This window comes from Rhipicephalus sanguineus, chromosome 7 (genome assembly GCF_013339695.2).
Source record: "Rhipicephalus sanguineus isolate Rsan-2018 chromosome 7, BIME_Rsan_1.4, whole genome shotgun sequence".
Classification (NCBI taxonomy): Eukaryota; Metazoa; Arthropoda; class Arachnida; order Ixodida; family Ixodidae; genus Rhipicephalus; species Rhipicephalus sanguineus.
Window position 1 is genome coordinate 131,215,701 of NC_051182.1, and position 21,744 is coordinate 131,237,444.

General features: G+C 46.2%; 1 protein-coding gene across 1 annotated transcript in view; it reads right to left on the bottom strand.

The window, feature by feature from the left end:
* LOC119399955 (uncharacterized) overlaps positions 1-21,744 on the bottom strand; it is a 96,013-nt gene that overhangs the window by 69,432 nt on the left and 4,837 nt on the right. The gene's annotated exons all lie outside the window — the stretch shown is intronic.

The window sequence follows — 21,744 nt, forward strand, 5'->3', positions numbered from 1 at the left end:
GGCCCGCCTTTTTGAAGGTCCGCTGCGAAAGCAAACCATCGTTTTCCGGTAATTTGGCATTTTATTGAGCATACCGAATATGATCAAACGACACACGACGAACAGTCTCTAATAGACACTGTTCGCGACACTTTTGCTCTACAAGTAGACGGCCTCATGCCAGCAACAATGGAGTTCGCTCGCCAAAGCCGTCTCGTGTATGGGGTATGCCCATGCAAGTGTCAGCTTGCACGAAGGCGATCTACGTCGGGTCGCTTGTCGCTGTCGCGTGCATTTTCACTCATATGGGATTTGGCCTCAAATCTAACGCGGAACAGTCGCGTGGCGCGGTCACTAGCTCAGGTGGTGTTACTTCTCTGTTTGTCGGAGTGCAACAGAGGCAGTGCTTTACCTGCTCCCCTTTTGCTTAAAGTAGCGAATGTAAAGGAAAAGCGGTAAAGGGTGGTCGCGGAAAAGGCGCTGTATGCGTGCTGGAAAACGATTCCCGCTCATTCTCTATATTTCGGGCTTGAGTCGGGCTTTGCGCCGGGCCCGAGCCCGGCCCGATAAAACTCCAAGTAGCCAGAGCCCGGCCCGGGCCCGAGGTGAAGATACGTCGGCCCGCCCGAGCCTGGCCCGCGGGCCGGGTCGGGCTCGGGCTTTCGGGCTACCCGGAGCCCGTGGACACCTCTAAATGGCATAAGAGTCGTACATTACGTAACTCATAATTGGTTGGATAGCACTAGTTTATATTCAGAATAGCTGCTAAGTCACGTATACACGCCTGCAAAGGGTACGGCGTTATAACTTAGAGGATGCATGTCTCGTACCATTTGACGTTTCACTCGAACATATTCCCCCTTTGTAAAGATACAGACCCTTTGTAATAAAGCAAGCGTTACGAATACCGCATGGTGGTGCCGCAAGTAATTCATTATATTCGACGTTATAGGACAGGTCTTGGCATTCGTTCACAATTTACTGCGGCTGGTATATGAACGATGCTGGATGCATAACCCAGTCACCGCGCGAAACGACACGGTATCGCTGTAAAGAAATGGTCACGTGTTTCGCGCCTCGCTTGCGCAGGGCTTGTGGAAAGGGTAATTCGTTTAACGTTTGACGGAGCACCGGATTTTCCTTTTTGACAGCGTACAGAAGGAAACCCAGCCTATAGAATAGGTGCAAAAAGGCGTCGATTGTAAGACATTCTCTCATTGGAACAGTTTACCGCTGTCAAACTGCCCCACATAATTCCAACATACACATATACACTACGTTACTTCCGTGAAACGAAGGCACGTCGACATTAATCTCGTAGGTTCGACAGTTAGACGAGGATAGACGAGAAAATGTAGCAGGTGTCCTGACAGACGAAAAAAAATTATCTCGAAAGGGTTGCGCGCCGTCTGCTAACGTTGTCGTCTGCTCCTGAAAAGGTCGTTGATCAAAGGGGAAGTTAATTAATAACGGTCGACAGCTAACGAAAGGGCTACGGAGTTTCTTTGCGGCGTACGGAGCTGCAAGCGTGTACGAGATAAGGGCCCTACACTGCTACAGACGTTTGGTTCCGGTTGTGGATGTTACTTAGTTTTTTTTTGTTTGTTTCGATCTTTCCAACTGTTGAGTATTCCGTACGCGATACACAGCGGATACGCGGTACGAATGCTAAATGCCGTGTTGGAAAAGATGGATTCGGTGTGTTTCTGTGGGCGCAATTATTTCGACGCCCGGCGGACAGTTGTTCCGCTTGGACACGATTAGTTTTATCTTGCCTCGTTCTCCGATAGAAACAGAAGCATTCGCGGCATGCCACCTGCGGCAAGTATTAATCACTTAAGAGAAGGCTATAACAACCCTTTTAGGCACGCGTCATTTGGCCCGCGGAGAAAGCTCTTCGCGCGTGACAGCTCTGAGATTATTATTAACGGCTTCGGGCATTTTTCGCGGGGCGCAAATTAATTACCACGTAGGACCCGCATGCCCCGCACATTGGCCGCCGCTCTTTTCAGCGCAATTCTGCTTTCCCTCAGTCGTTGGGCACCTTGTCCTTGCTTTCTTGTTTGTTTGTTTGTTTTTTCCTTCCTTTATTGAGCATCGGAGCTAAGTTCATTGCCACGATAGCGTTCGAACTGGAAGCTGGACTTCCGGTTCTTTATTTCTTTCTTCTTTTTGAAATCTCTCGTGCGGTTTAATCTAACGGAATTCCATCGGACGCTTGTCAACACTGGCCGTTGAAAGCCTTATCGTCTGCTTTTGAATGTGTAGGTCTGTTCACGAAGGAAGCGGAATCGTCTGCCTCTTTGAAGGAATCGTCTGCTTGTATGCAGCTCTGCTAACTGCGAGCAGACGTCCTGAGAGTAAGTTTGTCGTTTGATGGCTCCCTGGGGAGGTGGTACCTTAGTAGCTGTTTTACGTTTCGCGATAGCCAGGCTATTAAGAGGAGCACGAGCGAGAAGGCAATTAATAACACGTCGGAGATAACCATACATTTTCTTTTTCTTTTTGCTGCTCCTTATCACTAACATTACAGTTTTGTACTACTGTATACGTCTGCTCACGAAAAGAAAAAAAAAACGAAATCATCTGCTATTGCGAGTGAATCGCCAGCAGGTGTCGTCTGCTTAAGCCTTCTGCTACAAACGAGCTGGCGACCGACAGTCTGTCGTCTGCTGGCGGCCTGAGGATCGAGGTGGCACGTTTTTGATGTTTTTCTTTCTTATAGCCAGGCTATTAACAAGAACACGAGCAAGGATGCAATTAATAACACGTCGGAGATAACCATCTCTTTCTTTTCTTTGCCGATTCTTATCGCAGACATTAGAGCAGCCGTCTTCTTAAGAAGTGGCATATTTGGCTCGACCGAAAGACTACTATGCGTCGAATGCCTATATATTGGCCTGGTCTTCTGAAGATACGGTCAAGCGTGCGTGCCCCTGCCGATAGAGGTCGCCTCGCCTCGATTCTATACGAGGTAATTAGTCATCTTGTGAGCCAGAAAGTGATAGTTACGTGACTTCTTCATCAGTGCGTGTGTGCGCCCTGAAAAGTCGTCTGTACCTGGCGCGCGTGTGCCTGCTTTGGCTTCATTTGCATATTGATTCCCCAATACTCTTGCCCCAAGCGATGCAACTGTTCGTGAGACATATAACACACAAATGAAGGATAAAGATATTCGCTTAGGCGTTATTGCAGTAGGCGGAGCAAGGAGGCGTATACACTACTTAGTGCGAATCTTTAATACCCTATGGCTAGGGCGTTGGATCTAATTCAGGACGAATCCGCTCACTAATTTAATCAGCGTGACTTTTCGATACAAGCTGCGAGGCAGTCCCTCTATCTTTCTTCTGTTCAGTTCGGGCGCTGATAAGATTGCTGTGTCAGCAATAGCTTCGGCGGCTGGTTTGGCGTGATGTTTCACTCGAGGTCGCCGAGAAAACAGTCTAGAACGAACGAACGAACGAACGAACGAACGATGAGCGAACAAGCAAAGACAAAAAAGTCAGGTGGTTTCTATGCATTCGTTTAACAAGACTTGAAGGCTAAAGCCATATTTTTTTTCTCCTCGTCAAATGTATTGTTGTCCCCCCCCCCCCTGAAAGCATTGTGCACCTAACGGGATTTTCGCATTGCCTCCGGGGTGCGGCCCATCTTTGTCAAAAAAAAAACGAGATCATGCGATGACGTCATCATGTGACGTCTCGTGATATGTTACAGTGTCACGGTTACGTCATAACATGATTATTTTTTCATTAATTTCATGTTGACGCCGATGCCGCCGACAGTCACTTTTCCCGTTTCATGAAGCATCTACGGCTTTCGCCTTCTCAAACAAACAAACATAACGATGCGGCCAAGTCGGGCAATTGTAAAGTCTTTTCCCATGTCTCCTGAGACGGTTGTCTTGAATAAAACTAATGAACGAATTGAAAAACGTATTTGCAGTTCCTCAGTGATATAAACTGAACGCTTCGTAGTGCATATGTCGTTAATCACAAGGTGTCGTCATGGTGGCCATACTTTAAACATGGCTCATTGCGAAGGGGTGGAGTCGTAGGCAACTTGGCATCTTTTCCATGGCAAACAGGCAAGTAGCAGCGATCAAATGTCACAGGAAACGATCCGGTCTCTCGAATGCCGCCTTGCTGCAAAATCTGAGCTTACAACATAGCGTACGTAAGCGCAGTCTCTTTTTTTTTTGCCTCTTTGTTTCTTGTAACTTGAAAGGGCAAAAAAAAAAAAAAAAAGGGAGGTACCTCAAACGTTTTTCTTTTTGCCTCTAAGGAAATGATGCATGGTCTCTTCAGTCAAGGCGTGAAAGCCCTTTGAAAGTGCTACCCTGTAATCAAGGTATAATTTGGGTCCGGTCTTGTAGCTGATGCAATGCTTAGCATGCCTCACACCTTCCTCGTCTCCGGTCATAAAAAAAAAGGGGCCTCTCAAATCGCGCGCTTTAATTTCATCTGGTAAACGCCACGCGGAAAGGCAGTCCATCCTTAGCGACGCACATTCGTCTTGTTTCGTCTTTATTCCTCAACACTGCGTCGTGAAACGCGGCGATAAAAGTTCATCGTGCACTTATACACTTCCTATGGTAATTTTGTCAGCCATGAATACGTATCAACTTTAGCGCGCCCCCGAATCGTGCCTCATTATGGACACCATCAATTTTCTTCCGTTTCTCAATATTCTGGATCTCATTGGATATCGTGTTCTTTGTGATGCTTTAAAAATACTCGGAGCCCTTACACTACTGTGAAGACGGAACCCAGTGAAGCTGCGACTACGATGGCTCTGGTATGGTGAACGTTGCTATAGTGAATATATATATTATCATTATTAGACTATATTGAGCGACTAAAGATACGTGCACTCAAAGATCCCTGTGTTTCTCTTGCGCATGACGCATATTATCTCATCAACGGCGGTGTCAAAGTGATACCCTGTAGTACGTAAGAAACCCCGTTGTTTCGAAAGTACAAGCCAGCAGGAAGGTAATTTCTTATGCAAGTGGTCTTGTCTTTGAGGCGAAATTGTTCACGTCATTCTGCCTTGTCGGCGAACTTCATACACCTTTATGTTTTCTTTTACGTAATGTCCATTTTTTTTTCGACGCAAGAACTCTGGATTAGTCGAGTTGATCGGTTGGCCGAAAATTGTTGTTCTACAAGTCTCTTGTCCACGGACGCGATCCGCCAGAACCGAGCCACACACAGTTCCGCTGCAGAAATGTTATATTTTCCGTTATGTGTATGGTAAGTCGGGCTCATTTTCGTCTTCACTGGTCAAGTGTTTGCACGCATGCGCTCTTGCCGCTGATTCGAGTGCATCGAAGTGAAATTCTTATAAATATTTCGCTTCATCGTTTGTTTGCTGCTCTGTCCAATTACAGTTTGCTCATTCAGCACTCGCAGGTTGTGCGAAAGCGGACACAACCTGTTAGATTTGCACACATTCGCACTATCGATGAAGGATATAATCGGCGAGCGCATGTATCCAAGTGCTCATCGTCATTTAATTTTAACGCCTGTTTCTTGTTCCTTCGTGTGATTTCAGCTTGCTCACTTGACAATCACAAGTCGTGCAAAAGCTGGCGATGAAAAACAGTTGCACACATTTGAACTATCGATGAAAAAGCTCATCTGTAAACACATGCTTCTACATTGAGAGGTCATGGTTATTTAATTTCATTGGTCGCTTATTGTTTCTCTTGTGTAATCTTCAACTTGCTCATTTGTTGGTGCCAGATTATAGGAAAGGGGGCGACGGAATTTACAGACATTTGCACTAACGATGAAGGAGCCCATCAATAAAAGCATGCATGAATATACGAACGATGGGGAAATCAATCAACAAATATATGAAAAAGTAAACTAATCAATAAACTAGTCAATCAGTTAAATAATTAATTAATCAATCAATCAATCAATCAATCAATCAATCAATCGCCAAAGCACTCGGTTGAAGGTCGACATCCTCAAGACAAACAACACATGGATAATCAATCGCCTTAGAACTATCTTAGTAGCAGGCGTGGGTATGTCAAGAATTTGCCTTGACATTGATTTTGGTGACGATCAGTGGGACTTTGATGCACTAGTTAAAGAAGACCTGTCCAGTTATTATGCTGGTTGTACCAGCACACATAATGAAGCAGACTTACGCAAAGAAGACAACACAAGTGCTCTTATTAGTTTATTCGTGGACTGTATACACGAACACTCTGTAGGCGCAGTGCGTTGCGTCATTATTCGGGCCTTGAATTTTTCTACATGGACTGCCGTCTGCAGGTTAGATCACCATTGTCAATATTACCTATTATTAGGGGTGTGCGAATAGTGAATTTTGGAACCGAATCGAATACGAATCGAATAGTGACGACACCGAATCGAATACGAATACTAATCGAATACTTTTCGAATAGTTTTCGAATAGTAAGACAACCATTCTCAAAACGGTCCTAGAACTCCGCAGCGTTTTTTTTTCTTTGTTTGAACCAAATATTCACGAACTTTCACCAAAGAGCGTTGCGCTTACTTTTAACTGACTCAAAATACCACAGCTATGAAATCTGAGGTAAGCTCGTATACAGCAACGACCAGGGCCGTCGATATATTTTGTACCTGTAGGTTGACATACAACAGTGACTGCAGATACTTTGTCGCCTGCTTTTAAATAAAACTGAGACATAAAATCTAAACAATTTTGAACCGAAGACTATGCATACAGCTACGGCGGTAATGAAATACATAAACCTGCCATCGCAACATGGTCCTCGGCACTGAAGGCATGTAGACATCGGTGTTGAAAGCTGTATCTGCAAGAACAATTTACGCAAACACAACCCTTGCATCTATTGCTATTCATGAAGCTGAATGCAGGTGCACCTTCAGTTATTACAAGATGAAGTCGGGAACTGATTAATGCGATGCAGAAGCAGCATAGTAAAAACTGAGCGAGTATGGAGCTTTCATGAAAAAAACGCCTTCATCCGGTAATCAATATAGCGTCGGTAGTTTCGTAAAAGCTTGGGCTGCATGCATACTGGTAATTTAGTGATTAAAAGAAGAAAAATGGCCTTTAACTATTCCAAAGTTTCATTGTTTTGGGGTTCTCCCGTCGGCGCTAATTATTCGAAAACTATTCGAAAAATATTCGGTATTTCGAGTATGTACTATTCGATTCGAGTACCGAATCGAATAGAATGCTATTCGATTCGTTATTCGAAATTTTCGAATATTCGCACACCCCTACCTATTATGTGTAGATCTAGATGCCTTTCAAGATGATATTGAAACGTACCGACCCTATATTGGGATTTCTTGTTTTTGGTCTGAGCATGCGAGTGTCACTTGTCTCGGCCCAACGTCACTGTCACTTGATCTAAGGCGTATGAATATAATTACACATGACCTGTAGCATCAGTGTCGAAGAAATGCCAATACTACGCCTCGGAGAAATGGCTTAGACGAAATATTGAAAGGTTAGGTTAGATTGACAAACAGACTACGCGAAAACGAAATAAAAGAGAAGAATACGAAAATGGTTCCTTTCCCATATCATAAATTTCCTCCCTGCAACATTGCTTACATACTTTCAAAAATGGATGTAAGTAATAATATCTCGCAACATCATAGGTCTACACATATACGCACAACAGTGCAGGATGCGAAGATACATTGTGCAAAACGAAACGGTTTTCGAAAGAAGAATGAACGAAAAATGAAAGTTGTCGAGACGGAACTTTTCCTGTTCACAGATGGTGTATCTTTTTCGGGAACTTTTCTTTTTAAATGCATTCACGTAAAAAAAAAGTAAAAAGCCACACGACTGTCTATTCACACTGGCGTCTATACGTGCGGTTTGGAGTCAGTGCTCGGAAATATGAATCAAATCTTGAAGCAGGCGGTATGCCACGTCTTCTTTTCCTGCATACTTCACCATAACGGCCACTTCGTCTCGCATACGCGAGCAGACGATATACTTTGGCAAACAACAGACGATACGTCCGCAAATGGCAGACAATGTACTTCGGGACAGCATGATAAAAGTACAAAAAACCTCTCCCCAGGGGGCGGCACTGCAGCATGTGAGACGCACGAACGCGCACACGCTATATGCGAACGGCCAACGCAATCCAACGGCCGATTACAGCCATGCGATCGGCGAATAATGCAACGGACGAGTCGTATAAGAAAGGGTGAAGCGTGCGTAGCAGATGAAAAAACGGGCAGAAAAATGGCGGCGAGGGGAGGGACGGTAGGTTGTATGGCGCGGTTTCCCGTTACACAATGGCCGTGACCCGATGCTGTCAATCAGTTTGGGGGAAACGGTTTCTTGGTTTTGCCTCTTGACCCGCGCGCGCCGGGATACATAACAGCACCAATACCAACTAGCGTGCGTGCGCGGAAGCGATAGAGGGAAAAGTCAGACGAAAGAGGTGCGAAACAAGATCGTTGCTAGCAGACGACAGGCGTGCGAGAGATGCGGCGCGTAGATAGATGGGGCTGCGCGAGTAAAGCGAGCAGACGTTAAAGTAAGCAAAAAAGAGGAATCATGGCGGCGAACGGTGAGAGGTAGCAGACGAAAAGCAAAGAAATCGTCTGCTACTTTTTTACCCTGTCGTCTGCATTTATTCGCTCACTTCTGGATTTTTATGCGCTAAATTTCCCGCATCGCTTAGGAAGAAGAAGCGGCTGTTCAGGCGAGAGAGGGTAGGTTAAGGCTACGCGCGTGCGTTCTTCACGCCCCCTGTGAGTGATCTCACTGGGATGCTCTTTTTATCTTTATTTTTCTTAATTTTTCTTCGCATGGATGGGATTCGGGCGCGTGGAGCGGAAACGCCTCGCAAAAAAGGTAAACACTAACAAGACAAGTAGTGCGGAGTGGGGGGAAGAAGAGGCTTGGGTCAAGGAATGTCGGCAAATGCCTCGCCTTCTTTCGCATGAGGCTGCTTCGCTACGGAAACGCCGCGGCACGGCAGGGCCGTCCGGCCACCGGAGACTGAGCGCTAGAAGCCAAATAAAGGAAATACATATAACGCTGAGAAAAGACACCAAGCGGCGCAACTCACTGCATTACGTGCTGTAGAACCTCGGCAAGTTAGGGAGAAAGAAGAGGAAGAAACTAAAAGATTCAGGAAGAAGCGCGGAATGGGCGGATATGGGCCGAGCTAGAAAAGATCCGTTGCTAACGGTCTTGCAAAATGCAAAAAAAAACATCGCCACTTAAAAAAAAGGCCTAATGGATGGCGCGTTTGCTCGACTCCCGTGAAGCTGAAGAATGAAGCAGACGACAACTAAAGAAGAAAATGGCGGGAGGGGACAATTGTCGGACCTCCGCGGCGGCGGGAGCCGAACCAGCGAGTGTATATACGGTATAGCCCCGTGGAACGGCGTCACGAAGCTCACATTTGGAAACAAAAACACAAAAGCGTCCGCGAACGGAGGCGTTAGCGACATTAATGGAGGCGCGAGCGAAGACAAAGGAGGTGGAAAGAGGGGGCTCTGCCGGTTCTTTGCCGAGGGCGCGCCCTTCGCACGGTAGCTGGCGGCAGACGATATCGCACCTAGAGGGCGCGCGTGCGCGCTCATCAAGCGGGTCGTCTGCTCAGTGCTCGCACGGCATAGTGTCGTCGTCTGCTATCCACCAGTCGAGCAGACGACCTTCTGCTTCCGCAATGTTCAGCAAGTTAAAGAAAAACAAGATGGCGGTGACTTTGACCGCCCCAAGATTCACAGTAAGCTATATAACGGATTACGCCGAGTCCAATGGGCTACGTAAGGTTACGGAAAAGAAAAGAAAAGCTGTTTTGAAATCACGAATCTTATACTGAAGGAAACAAAGGTAGAGTGAAGGAAATGTAAGCACAGTGTACGGAGCTTTTGTAGTTTGCAGTGATTCGTGACACAGTAGTGAGCGACCGTCGTCTGCTCGACTTGTGGAGAGCAGACGATCTCCGCTTCCGGTATTGATGTAGTGTCCGCTAGCGCGAAGAACAAAGAAAGGTTTTGGCTGTGTCCGCCGAAGAAGGCCGAATAGTTGGAGATTAAGTGGCTCCCATGGCCAATATAATCTTTCAGATGCATAAATACAGAGAAAAGTACGGTAATCTTAGCTTGCCCTTGAAGTCTTGCACGTTGGAGTTGCATGCCGTTTGAGTATAGTTGCCGGTCGTCTGTCTGAGTTCGGTCAAAGAGGCGGTAGTGAAATGAACGGTTTCGTCCTTTTGGCTGTGTAGTCAAACCGACCACCTCCCCAGTGTTTCTTGGTCTGAGCGGTTGGCAAAAGCTGTCTCTGTGATCGTCCGAAGACGTAGAAGGGTCAGCCATTACTCGACTTCGGCTAAACTAAAAAGCACTATAGTTTTGCTATCACGACTTGCAACCTAAAAATAATTTTAGAAATTGTGAGAGAAGTACGGGACTTTTGTACTTTCCAGTGGCTGTTCACCAGAATGTCAACCACCTTGAAAAACCTGGTTTCATTTTTGTTTATACGTCAAGGGGCCCTGCTGATACATGATGTTTCAAGCAGCCACTGTGCTGTTCGCACTTGTCATATTTTCTAGTTTTATTGTTGCGTTCGCTTCCCTTTTGACCGCAATATTTACAGCTTTGTCATTTCAGAGTACTCTGTTCGTCCTTCGCATTACTATGCAAGTCTTGGCTGTAATGCCTCCGGGTGAATGTAGGTATCGAAATCAATATGCGAATAGAGAAATGCAACTCACGGACGCACTCATATTTCGACTCTCATTATCAACAAGCCGTTATAGTCGTCTGGCCGGGTGATATCTCCAACCCACTTTGGCGTGTTTTCGCCATTGTTGTCTCCCAACCCATTAAGTGTGCTCGTCACATCCATGTTGTCCGCAGTCATCCGTACTGCGTGACTTGCACACTCGCCGCTAACCTGACAACAAAAAGACACGTCGCCGCAGCGCTAACGAAATCTTCCACGGACAAAATTTGGCATATCGTGTTCACAGCATGCTGGGCTGCCAAGTTCATGCCTTATACATAGATAAGGCAACATCGTCAAGAGAACAAAAGAGTCAACTTATAAAGCCGTATTATACGAGCAGACAAAATATGTCACGAGCACCAGCTGAATCGGCTCATGTGGTTGAGAGACATCGAATAGAATGCTTACAGTGTGCGTTTTATATTTACGTTTTATAAACAAGCGTTGCTATTTTGAGAGGAAGTTAAGGCTTCCGCACGTGGAGAAAGTTTTCACGGACCGTACGCTGGCATAATACTCATAACCAACTTTACCAAAGTTGCCTTGCCCAACTAAGAAAAGTTTTATATTATGGTGCGGGCAACCGTCCTCGCGAGCCTGGACAAGAAATTTTTGTGCATCCTCAAAAGAATGTTGTTTCGACAATATATCTACGGTTATTGAAGCGTGAAGGGCCCCGAAAAATTTGCCAACAGCTTACAGAGAGGTGTGCTTTCGTACTTTTAGTCGACTGCTGTTCGTAACACTTTTCTGCGAAGTAAACAAACGTGACAGTATTCCGCTTGGAGATCGAGACTCGGAAGTGCAATTATCGGTGGTGGTAAAAGGAATGTCAGCCGAGCCATAATTTCGCAAGAATTATCGAAGACAAGTCTAAACGAAGGCAAGTCTAGACAAAGACGGGTCTTGAAAAAGACAAGTCATGACGAAGATAAGTCTTTACAAAGGCAGGTTCTGAGGAAGACAAGTGTTGATTAAGACAAGTCATGATGAAGACGAGTTATGACGAAAGCAATTCTAGACAAAGGCATGTCTTGAAAAAGACAAGTCATGACAAAGACAAGTCTAGATGAAAACATGTCATGGCGAAGACATATCTTGACAAAGATCTCATAATGAACACAAGCCTAGACGAAGATAGGTCTTGACAAAGACAAGTCATGACGAAGAGATGCTTAGATGCAGGCATGTCATCACGAAGACATCTTTTAACTAAAATGACGAAGACAACTCCACTTTTCGAAAGCCTGGCCCCATGGCAACATACTTTGTTCGACGGCTGCAAATTTACATTCTAACCATTTGTTTTCATAACTTCTACTTAGGGCAAGAAACCCTAAATTCGTACAGCAATGTCTTTCAAGCTTTAAGTCAGCGATTTATGAACCATTTGGATTGGACATTCGAGTTTCCAGTATTAAGAATTTGTGCAAATAACTTGTTTGAAATTCACGGACAAAAATTGAAGTATTGGGCACAGCTCGCTAAATACTTTTGTCCGCAGCTAGACTACGCCCTTTTCTGAACACAACAGGAAAAAGTCTACGATAAGGCGTAGAAAGGTACTCGAACTCTGTCGACAATGTGTGGACCGGCAAACTTCACTTTCATGAGGGCTGCAGAACGATCAGTAGTTTTCAGTCATGTACACAACTGGTCCAGTGCGTTAGTATGGTGCGGATCTTACTCGCGTTAGTATTTTTTTAGCTTTTGACATCGCGGATAGCGTATCAACAATTATTTTAGCCCACTGCGATTCGCTCGCAAGCACCTCGTTTATTTCGCGATAGCTTTTAACGAGGAAAAAGATAAGCTACGGCACGCTGACTGGCATTAAATCACTTCGGGCTGGGTTTATGTGGAGCGATGAGAGTATGAGAGATACCAGGGCCGAAGTTCTCAAGAAAGTGCTTATAGCTAAGATGATATGATCGCTTTATCAGGTGAAACGACGCCTGCATGACCCAATAAGGCTACGAGGTTAGTTGTAATGTCCGAAAGAAGCAAGGTCGACCTATAAAAGAACAGGCAACACAGTACTGATAAAGATTTCAGCGGGAAAAACCGCTGCAGCATACCCATTACTGATAAAGTGAACTCAGAGCTGCTTATCAAGAACAGCGGCTACTATTAAAAGAACTTCAATGGATTATATCTAATATAGAGCAACGAAGATATCTAGGGGTGCGGGCCTGTGAACACCTCCCAAGAATTCCTGTCTTGGATGACCTACGGTTTGAGAGAAACTGTGGCTTGCGAACGCACTGCGTTAGGAGATCAAGCGCCTAGTGTAATGGACTTAGTACGATGCAGTAGATTAATGCTTACGCGCGGCTTTTCTTGAGCGCGGAGCGGCAGGTAGTAGGTGCAGCATACGTGTAAACAATCTTAGACCAATAACACGATACACGGAACACGTAAAAGGGCGCGCAATCAATACAACGTACTTGCAGGAAAGTGAAGACTCCCGAGAAAGAAAATAGCTGTCCACCCGATATTAATTAGCACGAAGATAGAAGGGGAACCCGCTCTAGTCACTTCAGCAGTGAGTACTAGTCGCAAATGAAATACTACTATGTATATCGTGAAACAGCGCTACGAGTTCACAGTATAGCCAAGGAAAAAAAAATTGAAGAAGGAAGAGATTCAAAAGCGTGTTCAACCCTTATATTCGACCGTAATTCAGAGAGAGAGAGAACAAAACCTTTTTAATGAAAACCAATGGTTTCCTCGATTGTGGGAGCCGACGACGAGCACCAACTAAAAGAAAGCTGCTTATTAGGCTCGCATTACCGCCGTAAATTGTTTCTTTTTTCGTCTGCTTAATGTACATCGTCTCTTAATTGGTGCAAACTACAGCTAATTGTCCACCGTTTACGCATTATACACGCGGCAGAAGGCGTTCTATAAAGGGCCGCTATTTCGAGCATTGCGGTGGTTACCTTTTCTTTTCGTCCGCCATCCAACCCGTATCTTAGAGCAAATTTAAGTACGCGGTCGTCCACCAATTACGGCGTCATACGATTAGCAGACGACGGGATATAAAGACCGCTCTTCTGCTCGGCGTTTTCGTTTCGCATGCTTCTCGCCCTACATCTTGGTACAAAATTACAAACACTTTTGCCCGCCACTTGCGCATTATATCCAGCAGACGGCGTTCTAAATAGCGCACTGCTGTGTGCACTCTCTCACAGTAATGTGACGATAGAGCGCTCTGGCAGTCGCGATAGAGCGTTGTCCGTTAACGACAGACGATAGAGCGTCGTCTGCCGTAGAAGACTTTGGCTGTCGCGGTAACAGCAGACGATGGTGGCTGCTAACGATAGAGCGTCGCCTGCTATATAGTGGACGGAAACGCTCTAATGCGTCAGGTCACGTGCATTCGCGTGATTGCGCTTCTGATTGGCTGGCGGCAGGTGAAGAGCTTCGGATACGCTGCCACGTTATGTTAACGTAATAGTGGCCTGTACGCCGGCCCGTTTCTCGGCTGACAAGTCAAGGTTACGTAATAAGCCTGCAAACAAAGGGAGGCACACACTGAGGTCACGACATCCCAGAAACTAACGAGTTTTAATTCGTCTTCCGCTCCTCCGGCTAATGCGCTTACGCTTACTTAAGCCTAATGACAACGTCGTGGCCCGTAAGTGCACGCAACTAAAGAGATGCGTCTTGCGTTCAAACGCGGACTGTTTACTAATAAACCAGTTTGCGTTGCCCATGCGTAGCACGGTTTCTTGTTATTGGTAGCGCAGGTTCGCGCTCGGTTAGTGGAGGAATTGTGTTCCTGTCACGTGTGGTCAAGAGTGATGCTTGATACGCTCTAAGCGTATCGAGCGCCCCCAGCTAAGTCAGGTCATCGCGTTAGAACGAAAAAATAAAATAAACCCTGTTATTTTTTTTTCTCTGAGGAATGATGTTCGCGGTAGTAATGAAATTCTTCACCCTGCTAACAAGCAGATTCCTGAACGGTAAATTTATGCTTAACATTGCCGGATTCTATGGAACGTTCTGGAAGGTCATAGAAAATGTTCCGGTCCCTACAACGGCTGCTTAACCCGACATTCCGACTTCGGCAGCACTGTTTATTGACGCACCCATAGACTTAAAAAGGAGAGCGTTATAAATTAACCAATTGCAATTACTTTGGATAATCGATAGAAAAACTTTGCTTGTACTTCCTTCATTGCTCTTGCTATCAAGCAGATACCAGAATATTAAATGTATGCATAAAGTTGCCAGATATTATGGAGCGTTCCGGAACTTCACGAAAAAAAAAAAACAATTCTACACTGGCTGCTTAACACGACATTCCAAACTCGATGGCGCTGTTTACTGACGCACCCATCGACTTTACTAGCAGAGTGTTATAATGTAACGAATTTCTGGATGATCAACTCTAGAAATTTGCACGTACTTTTTTTATTGTCCTTGCATCAAGTTATTCAGCGGGCGCGGTGGAAACAGACCCACAGCTGGCCATAGTATCTAAAGATTGGAACTAAGTCGACGCGTACAGGAAAGCTCACGATAGACCGGACGGCGCTCGGTGATTGATACAGAGTCGTTCTAAAGTTACTTTTGTTTAAACGACTCCAGACGGCTTGTTATGGCTTCACTGCAATTCGACACATCGCAATCGTACCCTTCGAATAACAGAAAAAAAAAGAGAAATCTTGAAGGCAACGGAAGAAACGCAGAACCGATACCCTGGTATTACGGGTCTACGCGAGTGGGTCAGGGGGGCCCACCCTCAGAACGCGCCTTTAAAATTATCACTGCTCTCCAAAAAATGCTGCACGCCTTGTCAAGTCACATCACAACGGGCCGAAAGATGGACCGCCGCCCGCCTAGGGCGATCGAGGGCGCGCACAGCGATTGATGCGTTCGGAACCAGTCATCACGTGATTGCCGTACCAAAGGAACTAGAGGGTGTGGGGCCCAAAGGGTCAAGGTAGGAAACACACACTTGTCCCAGACACAATGCAGGCATCAATGCTCACGAGTAGTCCAGGAAAAAGGACGCGGAAACATCCTTTATGAATGGCACGCGGAATATCGTCTTACCTGAACATATTTTTTTTGTCGTCTGCTTTTCTTGTCGTCTGTTGTACGTTGCAGCAGATGTGTCGTCTGGAACGTAGCAGACGACCGACCGTGTAAAGCGGTTCGGATGTTGTAAGGGAAAGGTTTAAAAATGCAAAAATAGAAAAAAAATTGTAAACTCCGCACTTGAAGGGGGTTCCTCTCTTCGTCTTCTCGGCGTTCTTGCAGGCACGCACCACCGAGAAGAACAGTTTCGAAGAAATTAAGCCGGGTGTGCGACGAAGAAATGGGCTTCCACGGAACACCACACCACACAAGTCGAGAAGAAGCTTCGCACAACAGCAGCAACAGCCGAACCAAACTGAACCGAAGCAGACGACAAAGGTTGGGCCAAGTAGACGACAACGGGTGGGCCAAGCAGACGACGTACGAGCGCGCTACTACTCCCCAAGTGTTGGATGATGCCGCGCGCTCCTTTTCGCGAAGAGTGGCAGAAGACCCGGAGCAGACGATGCGCTCGCGGAGCAGACGCGAAAACTTCTCGGAGCAGACGACGCGGAGCAGACGACGCGATGCAACAACGCCGGCCGGTATCCCCCTCGCCTCGCTTCTCTCTCTATCGAAAGAAGCGCCCTTTCCTACACCTTTGCCGCTTCTACCTGCCCTCTCTGCAACAACGTCATTCCAAACGCTCTCTTTCCCACTGCTCAACTTCTCCCCGGCATCACATCCTCCTCAACGCCAGTGGCTCGCAACGAATGACCCTCACGATTGGTCCGGGCCTGGCCATGACGTAGATGCGATTCGAAGCATGCGTTTTTGCTCTCGTTTGCGGTCTTGAGTGGTGGTGAGCTGTGGATGCGGCCATTTTCACTCCAAACTTTGAAGAAACCTGGTGTGAAGGAGGGGGTCTCTCACTAGGGCACACATTTTTGAGCCAAGAACCGCGCTTCCCGGCTGACTATGTATGATGCGCGCAGGCGCTCAAGATTAGCGAGACTCAGCTACGCGGAAGCGCGTGTAACGGGACGGGGTGCTTTTTATCTAGAGAGTGGCCGCTCTTCGCCAACGCACTGGAGCGAAACGGTGCGCTCTAATTTGGGTTAGACCTTGTTAGTGCGCGCCGCCTTCTTCCTTTTATAAAGTTTTATCCGCCAACTTTCTCACGCTCAACGTCTCGGTCATGGCCGTCGGAATTCTGTAACCTTGAAAGGAGTACTAACGTCCCTTTTTCGACTATTAAGGCAATTTATTTCACCGTCACATATATACATGATGCCAAAAATATCCCTGTTAAATAATAAAGAAAAAGTCGCGGTGAAAAACCTAATATTTAATATAACGTTTCGACCGAGGGCTGTCCTTTTTGAAATATCCCCGACCGGTCTTAGGTCGAAACGTCTGAGTAAATGTTATGTTTTTCACTAATATTTAATATAACGTTTCGACCGAGGGCTGTCCTTTTTGAAATATCCCCGACCGGTCTTCGGTCGAAACGTCTGAGTAAATGTTATGTTTTTCACTGGGACCTGTTATTCATATCATTTACCGAATAACCAGGAACCTTGTTCTGAAACTATGTGCAGTAGACTCTCAGCAAACGGAAATCTCTTAAACGGAACTGCTGCTTAAATAGAGCAACTGTCTCTAATATGATTGGTTTCGTGCAATATTAATGAGAACTAACAGACAATAAGCCCTTAAAAGTAATCTTATTTCCTGGTTTCCTACATGTATTCTGCACCGCTGTTCATCTTACAGTAAACGTAACTCCTGTTAAATGAAACACACTTTCATAGTCCCTTCAGGTTACGTTTAATGAAGAGTTCGCTGTATATACATAAAGACAGAGGTTGACGGAGCTGCGGACATGTACATTTTTGCGGCGTCGCAGCCGCTTGGATCAAGCGAAATAAATTAAAAAGCCAATTACATTCACCTGTATGACTTGAGCACTTTGACGTTTTAATTACGACAGAAGAAGAAATGCCGGCAAGCATCAGAAGCTCTCTATCTCTAACTTACCATACTTGCTTCTTTGAACTAGTTTCAGTTTTGACACCTAAGAGGCGAATGCTTGACGAAGTCCTCGTTCTATAGCTATATATGATCTTCCAATTGCTGCTGTTTCCAGGCGTGAGCTTAGTCAGAATGAACGCACCTGGAACTTCTGTTTCTTCGTATATCCCCTCTGATGTCAGTGTATCCAGCGTTTTTGTGCCGTGACCTAGGCAAATTCTGCGCAGCGTCACGACACCGCGATAACGTGGACTGCCCTAGGTCCGCGTCCTGTCGAGGCTGACTTGTGCATCAAATTTCGATACCGTATGAGTGAGCGTGCTGCGTACGTTCGAAATGCAGAAAACAATTCCGATACTCTGAATTTCGATTCGCGACAACTCTGAATAGAGAATCCTCTATTCATAGTTGTCGAATGTTCATATCTCTTCGAACGTAAGAGATAAAACTTATTGACGTCCTCTAAGAGACAACGCAGATGTGTGAATGTGGAAATAGGCAAGTGAATCTTGGTATATTTTCGACAGTCTTACGCTCGCATTCATCCAGAACCATGTTCAATACGCTGTGGTAGTGCTTTTGTCCTTCAGTCAAATACCTAAATTGGACCTTGTGACGTATAGATGCTGTGATTCCCTGCGTTCAGCGTATTGACTCACCTAACGAATAGAATCGCCTTTATGACTGTTCTCTCATTTCCAAGCTCTACAGTTGAGCGGACGTCCAGTCCACGACGACGTCACACATACCGTGCGATGCAGCTAAGCCTAATATTTCTTTTCTATTTCTCTTTTTCACCCCATATGCCACTCCACGACATATTCATTGCTACAGCTACAACTGCGAACACAAATTTTTCGAAGTGATGCTACAATGATGTGTCGGCTGTGGGTCGGTGTAGCGTTACCCAAGCCATTCACCTATCGAACAGGTATGGCGAATTCATCTATGTGCGATAACTTCGACTGTGTAGGGGCTATTGATCACCTCTTGTGCCGCTGCCCTCAATTGGAACAACGTCGTCGGACTCTCCAGTGTGCCTTGAAGAGACTCGATGATCAGCCTTTAACTGAGGGAAATATCTTGGGAGCCTCGCCTCGCAGCTCATCAGCTCAGTAAGCCGCACGAGCCCTCCTGCAGTTTTTTAAGGCAACGGAATTGAGCGATCGCCTGTGATACCCTGCACTCTGTGTGTTGTGAAATGTGTGCAGTGATGGTTTTCTCTTTCTTTCTTTCTGTCTGTCTCTCTCTCTTTTACCCCGTTATATCACACCCCATGGGTAGGGTAGCAAACTAGACGTGGTCTAGTTGAACTCCCTGCCTTTCTTGTATTCCTTCTCTCTTTCTCACTCACTCACTCACTCACTCACTCACTCACTCACTCACTCACTCACTCACTCACTCACTCACTCACTCACTCACTCACTCACTCACTCACTCACTCACTCACTCACTCACTCACTCACTCACTCACTCACTCACTCACTCACTCACTCACTCACTCACTCACGGAACGAATCAGAAGCTAACAGTGATTGATTAGTCACTCGACTGACTTTACCTTGGACACGTCGTATTAAAATTTTTAATAAGCTTCGCACTTTCACTGTATGCGTAACTTTCATTCCATGCTGCATTGGTTGTGAAGAGAATGATTCCTTATGGTTGTTTTGAAACGGCCACAGTGCATTCACTCAACGTTGCCAAGAGCACACAACCGGATACAATCGGCTAATTTCACTAGTCAATTTCCGGTCCGAAGCTTCCTTCCCAGCTTTCACGCTGGCAGAAACACCTTGATCTACGACACAAGGTCTCGTCGACTGCACAACACGACTTTTTGACTTGCACAACTGCCCAGTTATGCTCCGAAGGCAGCGGTACTGCGTAACCGCCGTGCTACGCGCCAGACCGTTGGCTGCTGCTTATAGGTGGTTCTCGATTTCGGAGGCAAATTACAGACTGCCTTCTTGGTTTTTGGCACCGCAGCCCAGGAGTGCATCGGGCGAACTTGCCACGCATTGAACCCTATTGAGCCATCGTTGCAAGAAACCGCTGCTCGTCGAATCAGCAGCACTGATGAGCAAAAGGAAAAAAAAAGTGTGAGCGAGTAAGAAGTATGAGAAAGGTTCCTGCAGCTCGTATAAGCAACCATTTTCCATTCGCATGCGTACGTGCGTCACGATTGCCAGGATGAACCGTTGACCCCTAGCGGTGTTGAACGGCAACACTCGGCAGACGATAGCGAACCCACTCGTCCTTGCGTCGATGATAAAGAAAGAAAGAAAGAAAGAAAGAAAGAAAGAAAGAAAGAAAGAAAGAAAGAAAGAAAGAAAGAAAGAAAGAAAGAAAGAAAGAAAGAAAGAAAGAAAGAAAGAAAAGGCGAGACAGTTGGCAGGGGTGAAAGCTGTGCAAGTTCGATTTCTGGCTCGGCGCCCCTTCCTAGCAATCTCCGCGTGTCTAATAGGTAAAGCGGCAACGAGAGTGCGCGCATGCGCAGTTTTAGTCTCTCTCTTTCTCTCTGAAAACACGCTTTGAAACGAGTACGAAACTGAAGCTGCCGGCACCTTAGGCCTACACGCTCGTGAAGTGCAGGCACTTTAGACGAGCAGACGATTTTCTCAGCTCCTGTGAGCGGACGATGAAACGCAAGGTCGTGCAGTGATTGCGTCATAGCGACGACGTGCTCGCCGAAGAAGCAGACGACCGGAGAGAGCTAGCAGACGACGCGCAAGATTACGAAACTTTCGCCGTGGGATCTATTATGCTTCCGATTGATTACCCCTCCGAGTGGTTCGTGGGCAGGAATCCGTTGTGATTGGCGTTCGTACGTTCTGCCGCTCACGTGAAGCGCCTCTCTCTTTTTTATTTCACTTACGGGGACTAAAGCCGGGACGCCTCAATTACGAGACTCCATTTGGGAAATGTGCCCTGCGCGTCTATTGAAGATGCGGTTTCGGCCGCCGTCGATTCGCGGGAGCTGCTGGCATACCGTCGCTCATCCGAAAGGCCGTTTTGTGCGCAGACTTTTGAATGACAGGCGGCCGGTGAGGTTTCATAGCCGTTCAAGTTCACCGGACACAGACATGACGCTGCGAGTGAGACCAACGGAGTTTAGTTCGAAAGCCTGGATTGTTCGAAATTTATGCTTACGTCACCGCTAGCGTGGCGGAGTAATAATCTTTGGAATTTATACAGAACTTTTAATTTGCGGCTCAGTTTTCATTACATCTGAGTTTGTTCTTACCTTTCAGTTAGCGTCGAACCCGCGAACCGAAACTCTGTAAACAGTGTAGTCGATGTATGTGTGTGTGGTTATCAGTGTATATATCATAATCATCACCCTGGAGCACCTGGAGTAGCATGTCAGGCGAATAGCCAGGCAAACATCTCCAGCTTTTCATTAAAACATTTCTCTCTCTCTCTCTCCACAAAGCTGAATAGATTGGACCGCTAAGCCTAAATTGTTCACACTTCACAAATCTGAATAGATTTCTGTTGATAAAGTATCTGAATAAGTAGGCTTAGGACCCTGTCGATACATATGTAATGCCACAAGAACATTTCGATAAACAATAGGGAAATCCTGGTACTACATATACCAGAGAAGCTAGCCGATCGCAGCGCCAGGATTACATCCAGCAATTTATTTCGGAAGCTGTATACGCATGGCCTCCAGATCTGGCTATTTGCGGCTGCCAGATCTCGGTGTCCATCGTCCATGCTTGACGAAGGGGGAGCCATCGTCCTCCTGCAGCTGGTAAATGAAGTGGGCGGAACGGCGCCTTTGCGGTTATGTCGCTTAAGCCTAACCTCGTGGAAGGGCAAAATAAAAAAAATGAAGTAACAAAGTCGTTAAGGGACGCGTTTCTTGCACGGTCCAATTTACCGACCCGTCAGCTCACCGCGGCGACAGGGGCGTCGTAAAGCCGAACTCGCTTTCGCTTTCCGAAGCCC